We start from the raw sequence: 12,053 nt of genomic DNA, 5'->3' as shown, positions 1-12,053 counted from the left end.
GCCTCAGTGGCCAGCCCTCAGCCTCTCGCCCTGGCCTACGCTAGAGGAGGCCAGGGCAAAAGCACTGGGGTGCCACCATCACTTCCTTGTGCTGGCTGTCAAGGGCTGGGCACGGGGACGAAGGGCCTCAGAAGACAGCCCCCATGCTCTAGCCCTGGCCTCCAGGGAGAGCGCCGGGGCACCTGCCACTGTTGCCCTTCTTAGCTGCAGTGAGGGACAGGCTGGTTGTTTTACATAAGTGTGAGAAACTTACGTAAAACAACCAGCCACCGTCACTATAGTGGGTGAGTGGTGGGGAGAGGAGGATACGTACCTCCTTCTTCCCTCTGCTCCTACCTGCTACAGCAGCGGCAGCAAGGGAAAAGCTGGTTGTTTTCTGTGAGGCTCTTACACTTACGTAAAACAACCACCCTGTCTCTTGTCCCTGCCGACATGGGGATGAGAGGGGAAGAAGGCAGCACCTCTCCTCCTTCCCCCATCCTTGCTACAGCAGCAACAGTGAGGGACGGGCTGGTTGTTTTACGTAAATGTGAGAGCCTCACGGAAAATGACCAGCCTGTCTTGTGCCTTCTTTCCCTCTCAGCGATAGGCATCTGGCTCGCTGAGGGACCAGGTCCTGTGCTCTTGCCTGACACAGCATGCAGTGAGTCAGGCAAGAGCTCAGGTCCTTGAACTGCCATCCAGGGGACCAAACCAGCAGCTTCTCTCTAGGCTTCTCACCCCAGCCAGATGCTCATGCCATCCCTACTTAGAAACCTTCCAGTGTTGCTTTTCTGTGTGTGTGTGTTTGTAATTTTGCACTGAGCGCTCTAGATTCAATTTGCTGCCACTTGCCATAAAATGGTGTTTTCCGAACCTACGTTCTTAGCACAGACATGAACATTGATAACACAGAGAAAGAAAGAAGCTTGATGTGACTGTACATACCATCACATCAACTTTTCTTTTCATACTTTGTACTACTAAAGCAAAGGAGAACACTAGTGATGACACTGAATTTTAGATTTATCAGTTTGTTGCTCAAAACTTGTACATTCGTAATGCTCACCTTCATAGCACATCTAGAGTGATGTACTATGAATCTGCTATTCAGTTCAGAACTGATTGCAAACTTTGGAACATGCAAAAACTCATATACACAGAAGGAGGTTTTGCAGTAAAGGGGAACTCATATGGACACATTCATAACTTTTCATGTAAATAAAGAATTCACTCAAGGTAAGTTCACCCATGAACAGGGGAACACATGTATATCAGAAAAATACCACATAAATCAGTTTGCTGCACACTCCTATCATGATTGCTCCCCCCCCCCGCACCTTGTCACTGGTGCTTGAACATTGGTAACACAGAGGAGAAAGTATAGTCCAGATGAAAAGAAGGAAAAGAAATCCACCGTAAATTGTGCATGCTCCAATTCCAGAATTAATGCTGGAATTTCCTCTACTTAAGATGGGATCCATCAAGAGTGGAACAGAATGAACCTGTGGAACAATAAGAGAAGAAGGAGGGGAATTCACTCATCTCGAATAATATCATTAGTTTACTTTGCAGATCATATTAACCTGGGAATTGCTGAAGAAGTGTTGATATGTAGGCATATTAGACATCTTGCACTCGGTCGAGGATATCACCTCATTAATACTCATGCATATAGTTTAATTAAGTTTACTTAGTTAACCTTAATTACCATTTGCATATGATCAGGGGATCTAATGGCTAATTTGATGCTGATATGAAAATCCTACTGTGTGTGTGATTAGCAATGTCATGGAAAGTGAAGGATGATTAGCATTCTCTTAAGAGGGTACAATTCGACACGTTTTCTTTCTTCTCCTTGTTCATTCAATACATCAAATAAGGAAAGGGCCTTAACTTTGGGATAGGGATGGATGGACTCACCTGCCCCTGGAGGAGGAGGTGCAGGGAATGCTGATCAAATTTGCAGATGACACAAAATTGGGCAGGATAGCTAATACTTTGGAAGACAGAAACAAAATTCAAAGTGATCTGGATAGACTGGAGCGCTGGGCAGAAAACAACAGAATGACATTTAATAGGGATAAATGCCAAGTTCTTCACCTAGGAAAAAGAAACCAAATGCACAGTTACAAGATGGGGGATATGTGGCTCAACAACACTACAAGCGAGAAAGATCTTGGAATTATTGTCGATCACAAGCTGAATATGAGCCAACCATGTGATGTGGCTGCAAAAAAGGCAAATGCTCTTTTGGGCTGCATTAATAGAAGCATAGCTTCCAAATCATGGGAAGTACTAGTTCCCCTCTACTCAGCACTGGTTAGGCCTCCTCTGGAGTACTGTGTCCAGTTCTGGGCACCACACTTTAAGAAAGATGCAGACAAACTGGAGAGGGTTCAGAGGAGGGCAACAAAGATGATCAGAGAACTGGAAGCAAAGCCCTATGAAGACAGACTGAAAGAACTGGGCATGTTTAGCCTTGAGAAGAGAAGACTGAGGGGAGATATGATAGCTCTCTTCAAGTACTTGAAAGGTTGTCACAGAGGAGAAGGCCAGGATCTCTTCTTGATCATCCCAGAGTGCAGGACACGGAATCATGGGCTCAAGTGACAGGAAGCCAGATTCCAGCTGAATATCAGGAAAAACTTCCTGACTGTTAGAGCAATACGACAATGGAACCAATGACCTAGGGAGGTGGTGGGCTCTCCCACACTGGAGGCATTGAAGATGAGGCTGGACAGCCATCTGTCAGGGATGCTCTGACTTGGATTCCTGCATTGAGCAGGGGGTTGGACTCGATGGCCTTGTAGCCCCTTCCAACCCTACTATTCTATGACTCTATGACTCTACTACTCTATGGCTTTGTCAGGCACTCACCCACCCACTGCTGCTGCCCTCCCCTGCTTGCGGCACCGCACACAGTTTGTCACAGTAGGGATGGCACAGAATTCTGCCGTGGACTCAAATGAGGCCGGATTCTTAGGAATCTGGCCTCCGGAATCCATGACGGAACAGTGCCACTCACCTCCACCTCCCGAGGATTCCCTGTGGACCAGCACTCCAGCTCCGGATCCTTTGCGATACAGCCATGGCAGCTGCCATTATTGTTTTGCTGAAAGAAATACTTCCGCTGAAAGTAGTGGATGCCACTTGCGGCTGTAAAGCCCTGGGTTTTTTTTACCCAAATAGAGCTGCAAACGGCTGCATTTAGGTTTAACTCAGGGCTTTACGGCCGCAAGTGGCGTCCAATATGCCATTTGCAACTGTATTTCTCGAAGGAGTATGGTAATGGTGGCCGCCATTACCATATCGCCAGCGCTGCGGAGCCGGAATGTGGCTCTGTGAAATCGACCTGACATGGAGCTGCTCTGGAGGATTCCGGAGGGGGGGGGAGGAACAGATCACCACTCCTGCAGACCCCCCCCCCCCGGAATGGAAGGTAGGGGTTTCGTACATCTCTATGTCACAGCCTGGCAAGTACTTCTGGATTCAGCCCTGAGCCTGGATGCCCAGGTTTCAGTGGTGGCCAGGAGCGCATTTGTACAGTTAAGGCTAGTGCGCCAGCTGGGCCTGTTCCTCGAGATGTCTGACTTGGCCACAGTGACACTTGCCTTAGTTACATCCTGTTTAGATTACTGTAATGCGCTCTGTGTGGGGCTGCCTCTGAAGAGTGTTCGGAAGCTTCAGCTGATTCAAAGAGCTACGGCCAGACTGCTGACTGGGGCTGGTTACAGGGACCATATAACTCCCCTGTTAAAACAGCTTCACTGGCTCCCAGTCTGTTTCCAGGGAAAATTCAAAGTGTAGGTTATGTCCAATAAAGCCCTATATGGCTCAGGTCCAGGTTATCTGAAAGACCGTATTCTCCCCTATGAGCCTACTCGTGCCCTGAGATCATAGAATCATAGAATAGTAGGGTTGGAAGGGGCCTACAAGGCCATCGAGTCCAACCCCCTGCTCAATGCAGGAATACAAGTCAGAGCATCCCTGACAGGTGGCTGTCCAGCCTCGTCTTGAATGCCTCCAGTGTGGGAGAGCCCACCACCTCCCTCGGGAATTGGTTGCATTGTCGTATTGCTCTAACCGTCAGGACATTTTTCCTGATGTTCAGCCGGAATCTGGCTTCCTGTAACTTGAGCCCATTATTCCGTGTCCTGCACTCTGGGAACATTATTTCATGTCCTGCACTCCGGGATGATCAAGAAGAGATCTTCAGGGGAAGCCCTTCTCGCCATCCCACCATCATCACAGGCACGCCTGGTGGGAACGCGGGAGAGGGCCTTCTTGCGGTGGTTATTTTATTAAACTTACACTAATTTAAGGTGGTCTGAGGGCTTTTTCTCCATTATTTCTTCTTTTTCAACAATGTTTCAAACAATAGAGGCTGCATGGAGTGGCTAGAAACCAGATCTCTGACCACACACTTTCCAAATAAAGCTGGAAGAAAGGGCCCAGGAATTATGCTATGTGATCATGCAGCCTTGCTTCCAGGAACACTCTATGGGAAAGAAAGAAAAAAGTTAGCTGGCCCCATGAGTAGGAAAATGAGACAGATAGAAGGTAAAAATTATTAAGTCAACCAAGCATCAGGGAGCAACAACTGTGAAAAACAAAACAAACAAACAAAACAACCAACAACCAGGAACCCACAGGAGGCATAAGGAGACAAGATGGCAGGGATTCAGAGCAGGCAGGAATGAGAATGAAGTTTGAATTCCAGGGATAGGCACAGAAATGCAGATTACAGTGGCTATACCAAGGAGTAGGGATGGACAGGCACTCCCCGATCTGGATTCTCTACTTGTCCACCCAGACCCTGCCGCCGCATGCATGGCCCCGGACCCGTGCGCAAGCTCCCCGCCACTCACTGAGCCACCTGCACTCACCTGGGACCCATCCTCGAGCACTGCCATTGCCATTTTGTGAAAAAATGGTGATCGCTTATATGCACACATATAGTCGTATAAAAAATGTCATTGTGAGTCACCCGTATGCACAAGATTACTGGCTTAAACAGGCCATTTGCACCTGTAATCTTGCATGTATGGGTGATCCATGGTGGCATTTTGTGTACTACAAATAGATGTGCCCATATACGTGATCTCTATTTTGTCACAAAATGGAGACCATGGCACTCAAGGAGTGTCCGGGGTAGTCCCATCAGCTCAGCGAGCATAGGGGGGGGAGGTCAAGCAGGGGCAGGGGCTTAGCAGGCATGGCCCAGTGGAGAAGGAGGGGGGAGTTTGCTGGGTTCCCAGACCTAGTCGGGTGCCCATGCCATCCCTACCCTACCAAGGAGTAAGCAGGGTGCAGCATAGCTAAGGCAACCTCTAGCCATGCCCCCCCCACCTATTCCTAGATCCCTCAAATGTTTTAGTGAGAAGGAATATTTCTGTCCCATTGAAATACTGATGGCCTCATATCATAACTAGGGACGCTGAAGAAATCCGGGATTGATTAAAATGAGCTCAGATTTCTAAGAATCCGACCTGCAGAATCTGCTGAGGAGTGACCCCCTCAGGCCGTGCGGAGTCCCAGGACTTTTGGATGATTTTTCTTGTTACTTTCCCGAAATGTACGCATATAAATCTGTAGAAAAATATGTAGGGTTGTTGGAGAATTCTGCCACGGACTCCAGTGAGGCTGGATTCTTTAGAATCCGCCCCCCCCCGGAGTCCATGGTGGAACAGACTACCCCCCCCACCCCCCAAAATCCCCCCTGGAATGGACCTACCTGGCAGCGGCGGCAGTGGCTCCAGCGGCAGCTTCAGGTTGTTTCTGGCCATTGCCAGGCTGCTGCGGCTGCAAATGGCAGCTGTTGTAGCAGCCGCCATTTGCGTCCCTGCCAAGCCATGATAGGCTATGTAAACATCTACGTAGCCTATCACGACAAAAGACGGGGATGCAAATGGCGTAGTGGCCACCATTTGCGTCCCCGCCTTTTGCCGTGATAGGCTATGTAGATACTTACGTAGCCTATCATGGCTTGGCAGGGACGCAAATGGCGGCAGGTGTAGCAGCCACCATTTGTGGCCGGAGCCTGGCTGCGGCCGGAAGTCCAGCCTCAGCCGGGGAGGATTCCAGGGGGGAGGGACAGATCGCCTCCCCCCCCCGCGGACCCCAGTGCACCGGACTGGATCGCCTCCCCCCTCCCGCAGACCCCAGTGGACGGAGGTAAGTGGGGTTTTGTACACCCCTAAAAATATGTAAGTTTCTGCTGAGGAAATGTTGAATGGGATGGGGGACAATACACTGAATGTTATGTACTCTGGTTAATTTTGTAAATACTTACGTAAATATTTATGTAATTATTTCAGTATTTTTCCACATGATGAAAAACAAGTATTTGCTTCTGCCTATGGACAGATGATGGAATGAAAGGCACCTGACAATCCAAGAAAAACAGACAAAGCAGATTTTACACAGTCCATACAGCCCTACTCATAACTGGCAAAAGAAGGTTTACCATGGGCAAATGGACTTGATGTGCTAGATCTCCCCTCCTCTCTACAGGACCTCCAGTGTGCATCAGAGGGGTTCATCAGAGGACATACTGCAGATTAGAGACTGTCCAGAGCAGCCTGGGAGTGGTCCTTCAATTCTATTCACCACCAACACTTTTTGGATTTGAGCTTAATGGTTCTGCTTGTATCAAATGCAACTTAAGACTCGTTAGCCCATGATGCAGTGTGAGCACAAGTGAAACACATGCATGGCAACACCCAGGGCCTAGATTAAAATGAACAATTCAGAAAGCAAAGTATGAGGATATGTACAGTAGCTGAAACATTTTAATACATATGTGTTAGCCGTGATAGGCTACTTAAGTATTTACGTAGCCTATCAAGGCTTGAAGAGGAGGAAGCGAATGGCGGCCGCAGGACGGCCGCCATTCGCAAAGCAGCACGGACGGGAGCAGGTAAGTGCTCCATTTCATGTGCCTTTCGTGGGGTGGGGGCAGCGGGGACTTCGTCCCGCATGCCTTTCGTGGGGTGGGGGGGTGGGGGCTTCATTCGGCAATGGATTTCGGGGGGCCGAATGCACTGGCATTCGGCCTCACCGAGATCCGTTGCGGAATTCTCTTCCATCCCTACTTAGCAATGGAAAAATAATACACTAAATAAACAAATAAAATCACAAACTAGTCAGGTGGATAACCTTGAATATAGGTCTCAGATCCATTGCTTAAGGCATGGGAAACTGAAATGATGATCAAATTCTTTATGTGGCTTTCGCACATGACTAAACAAAAAACTGAAAGATTACACAGTGAGAGCGGGTATGGCTGTCCTATTAAAAATTGATCCAAGAGACACTGTGAAGCTGCATGGTTTCTGCCCTATGAAGCTGTCGGCTGCTTTTTGTTCTAGGGAGCCATGGTGGGTCTCTATGGAGTTCTACTGAGTTGTGAGTTGTCTATTACAGATTCCCATTGAGTTGGAGCATGGTTACTTTGTGGAATGTGATAAGCATGTACTGTATCTAGCTATGTTCAAAGGAATGGTTACTTCATTTCAACAAAGCCTCAAAGCAATTGCACTCCTGGTCTGTATCCACTGGGAAAGGAATTTGAAGGAAGGACGACAAAAAGTATATGCCTTTGTTTGCAGACAGATAACCCTGGACATGTTAAACAGTGACTTTGGTGGACATTGGCATCAGTGCCTTCATCATTGTCCTGCATTGTTCTTTTAGTCATGGTCTTAGGGATCATCCAACTGTGTGATACCTACGGAGCACAGTAGAAAAAAATAAAAAAAAAATCACAGTTGCAGTATATTGATGCGAGCTGTGAAAATGACTGTCCCGAGTATTTTTACCTCAACTCACCAGCAAAGGTAATACATACATACATACATACATACATACAATTTATATTTATCTGCAGTTGAAGTCTGTACGTTTCCCAGTAGGGATGGTGCGGGCACCTGATTGGGGCCGGGAGTCTGGTGGAGTCTCACCCAAACCCCTTAGCTGTGCCTGCTGAGTCCCTGCCCCCGCTCCCCCCCCCACGTGCACCCGCTGATCTTCTGGCACTCACCTGGGACCCATGTTCAAGTGACACGCCTGCCATTTTGCATAATAATGGGGATCATGAATATGTGCGCATCTAGTTGTACACAAAATGGCGCATTGAGTCCCCCATATATGCAAATGTGTCATTTATGCCTGTAATCATGCATATAAGGTAGGGGTGGATGAAAGTCACTTACCTGTCATCGAAGCTTGTTCGCGGTGGGGGAGAGGCGCTTCGCTGCTCCCCCCGCAAAGTTCAGGCCGGGGGGGAGGCTTCCCGCCTCGCCCCGGCTGAAATTCAGGCCGGGGGGAGGCTTCCCGCCTCACCCCGGCTGAAATTCAGGCTGGGGAGGAGGCGTCCCGCCTCGCCCGGCCGCGAACTTGAAAGGTTTTTTTTTTTTAAAAAAAACACCCCGATGATAGGCTACGTGACGATTCACGTAGCCTATCACGGCTAGATCTGCAAAGTCAGCCATGATAGGCTACGTTAATCGTCACGTAGCCTATCACGGGTGACTTTAAAAAAAAAAAAAAGCGCGTATGCTAATGGCGGCCCCCATAGGGAGCCGCCATTCGCGTTCCTTATTTGGTCGCTGTAGTCTACGTAAATCTTTACGTAGACTACGGCAAAAATAAAGGCAATGCAAATAGCCCAGAGCCTGTCGATCTGATTCCATGACAAAGCATCGGCAACTGGGTGTGCCAAAACCCAGCACATGGTGGGCCCGTAATTTATTTATTTATTATTTATTTATTAAATTTATTAATCGCCCATCTGGCTGGTCACCCAGCCACTCTGGGCGATGTACAACACACCATAAAACAATTTAAAACAATAAAATTCTACCATAATTTTTTTTTTAAATACCCTAACCCACCCCAAATGCCTGCCTGAACAACCACGTTTTTAATGCATGACGGAAGCTCATTAAAGAGGGGGCATGACAGAGTTCCCTAGGGAGGGAGTTCCACAGAGTGGGGGCCACCACAGAAAAGGCACTCTCCCCTGTCCCCACCAGTCTAGCTGTCCTGGCTGATGGGACAGAGAGAAGGCCATCCGAGGCTGATCTTGTTAAGCGGCCTGTCTGGTGTTGCTGGAGGCGCTCCTTAAGATAGGCTGGGCTGGAACCATATAGGGTTTTAAATGTCAAAACCAACACCTTGAATTTGGCCCGGAAAACAACTGGTAACCAGTGCAACTCCTTCAGCACTGGAGTGATGTGATCTCGCCGGCAGCTGCCTTTAATCAGGCGAGCCGCCGCGTTCTGTACCAGCTGCAGCTTGCAAACCGTCTTCAAGGGTAACCCCACGTAGAGCGCATTACAGTAGTCTAAACGAGAGGAGACCAGGGCATGTACTACAGATGGGAGCAGATGGTCAGGAAGGAAGGGGCGCAGCTGCCGTATCAGATGGAGTTGATACAGCGCTGTCTGGCTCACAGCTGACACCTGAGCCTCCATGGACAGCTGGGAGTCCAAAATGACCCCCAGGCTGTGGACCTGGTCTTTCAAGGGTAGCTGTACCCCATTCAACACCAGGTCAACGTCCCCCAGCCTCCTCTTGTCTCCCACCAAAAGTACCTTGGTCTTGTCAGGGTTCAGCTTCAGCTTATTCCTCCCCATCCAGCCACTCACTGTCTCCAGACATTTGGACAGGGATTCTACAGCCAACCTTGGTGAAGATTTGAATGAGAGGTAGAGCTGCGTGTCATCTGCATATTGATGACACTGCACCCCAAACCTCCTGATGATAGCCCCCAGCGGCTTCACATAGATGTTAAATAGTATCGGGGAGAGGATGGAACCCTGTGGCAACCCACAAGTAAGTGGCCACGGGTCCGAAACCTCCTCTCCCAGTGCTACCCTCTGGTACCTGCCGGAGAGGAAGGACCGGAACCACCACAATACGGTGTCTCCAATGCCCAACCCCTCCAGGCGGTCCAGGAGGATACCACGGTCAACGGTATCAAAAGCCGCTGAGAGGTCGAGGAGAACAAGGAAGGAGCATTCACCCCAATCCAGAGCCCTCCTCATATCATCCACCAAGGCAACCAAGGCTGTTTCTGTCCCATGCCCAGGCCTGAAGCCCGACTGAAATGGGTCTAGATAATCAGTTTCTTCCAAGTGTGCCTTCAACTGCACCGCCACCACCCGCTCAATCACCTTGCCCAAAAATGGCAGATTTGAGACTGGGCGAAAGTTGTTCAGAACTTGAGGATCCAAGGAGGGCTTCTTTAAGAGCGGTCTTATCACTGCCTCCTTGAGGGCTGATGGCATCACTCCCTCCTCAAGGGAGGCGTTCACCACCGCCTTGATCCCCTCACCCAGTCTCTCTCTGCAGCTCATAATGAGCCAAGATGGGCAAGGATCAAGTAAGCAGGTGGGAGAGGAGGTTTCGGACCCGTAATCAGATGTAGACACCCAGACACTGGGGCATGGATGCTCTGCCCAACGACATGATCCCAGATTTCTGTGGGATAGGGACTAAGTAACTCGCCCAGTGGCTATGTCGTACAAAGAGGGTTAACGACTTGGCTATGAGGTCAGCCCCAATGTGTACGGCTAGGTGAATGGGGAAGGACTCTAGAAGGCTGGTCCTGACAAATTCCGGTGGTGGCCCAACTCTGAGGCTGCTGCCCAAGGCACCACCAAACCAGCCGTGCGATTCTGAAACTCAGGGTACCAGCAGCACCCGGTAGGATCTGCGGGTTGGCATTGAGCATTAAAATCCCGCAATATTGAAGCCGCAACTGCATATCCCGACACACAGCGCGAGTGATCTTGGTCCGATGGTGCAGCCGCTGCAGTCCCTGTATTGTCGAACAGAGCCGGCACAGGAAGGCATGGCCAGGGGCCACTACCCTACCGGGGAGATTGAGAAAATTGCCCTACAACTTCATACAAGGGCCCCTGAGGGAGACCCTAGGGAGATGTAAAAAACCACCTGAAGTGGTTGGCCTGAAGGCCAGATATTTGTCCGGGGGGGGGCAGTAGAGAACATTGCCCAAGGGGATCAAACTTGATTCCCCAGAATGTAATGCGGCATACAGGCCCACTGTCCTGTGGGTGAAAGTGACACCGAGGTCAAAAGGGAAGGGGACAAATGCTTTGATTAAGTGAGAACACTGCCCACGCTGCTGGACCCCATGTAGCAACATGCCCAGCAGGGACCAGGAGTCGGTCTACCAGACCGAGACAACCATATCTTCAGAAGAGGTGTTTCGAACAGGGCCCAGACACCCAGGGGGTCTCATCAAGAACGGGCTGGCTTACAGGAAAGAGAGGCTATGGAATAGCCTGGAGTCCCAAAGGGATGTCATGGGGAGTAGCATTTTAAAAAAACCGAAGGAGCGGCACCCTTCTGACCAGGCTGGGGCACATTGGGAGGGGCAGTAACCTGCTACAGGCTTCCTGCAGTCTTGCCCCCCCCCAGGGGGACCCTGCCACCCCCGGGCTATTGGACAGGAAATGGATGGGTGCGATCTGCTACCAAGGGAGCAACCGTGACAGAAAATGGCAATGGTTTGGGAGCACGTGACAATGGGGCTGTGCTCTCAGCTCAGCATGCAGTGCCGCATCACTGGGCCCGCAATAGGTGGAGGCCACTGTCAGACCTATTGCTGCAATCCGGCAGGGAAGGAGATATAACTAGTAGCCCAAAGGCCCTGGTCTCTCAGGTCCCAGGGCATAGGATATTAGCGGCCCTTCCACGGACGGCCTCGGCATAAGACAGCTGTGCCACTCCTAAGGTGAAGGCCAACTGCAGAAGAAGCAGCCTGGATGGGCATTGCTCCTCTCACGGGATTAGCGAAAGGACCTAGCATTGCCACGTATGTGGGCTTCTGGGCGTGTGGGGGTAGGAACAAGAGATCCTAAGTTTAACCCTGCAGGACTCAGCCGGACACTAACGAAAGGGGTGTGAAGTGCTACTGGAGATATGACTGACGAAGCCGCATGTGGCCCAGGAGTCATATATAGGGGTGTTTGGTTGTCTCACCCATACCTGGGGCAGCCATGCCAGGGTCCCTTATAAGTAGGGGGGATGATGCCGCTAAC

At 50.0% G+C, this 12,053-nt stretch overlaps 1 protein-coding gene across 1 annotated transcript in view; it reads right to left on the bottom strand.

The window, feature by feature from the left end:
- Positions 1-9,905, bottom strand: part of LOC146346573 (uncharacterized) — a 407,876-nt gene extending 397,971 nt beyond the window's left edge. Inside the window, exon 1 of the mRNA XM_084848736.1 lies at positions 9,871-9,905. The gene's annotated coding sequence lies outside the window, so the exon portion shown is untranslated. The remainder of the gene's footprint in view (positions 1-9,870) is intronic.
- Positions 9,906-12,053: the final 2,148 nt, after the last annotated feature.

This window comes from Heloderma suspectum, chromosome 4, assembly GCF_057233095.1.
Source record: "Heloderma suspectum isolate Gila_16-S chromosome 4, 16-S_ref, whole genome shotgun sequence".
Taxonomy (NCBI): domain Eukaryota; kingdom Metazoa; phylum Chordata; class Lepidosauria; order Squamata; family Helodermatidae; genus Heloderma; species Heloderma suspectum.
The sequence above is the reverse complement of the archived record's forward strand: the minus strand, read 5'-3'. Positions and strand labels throughout refer to the sequence as shown.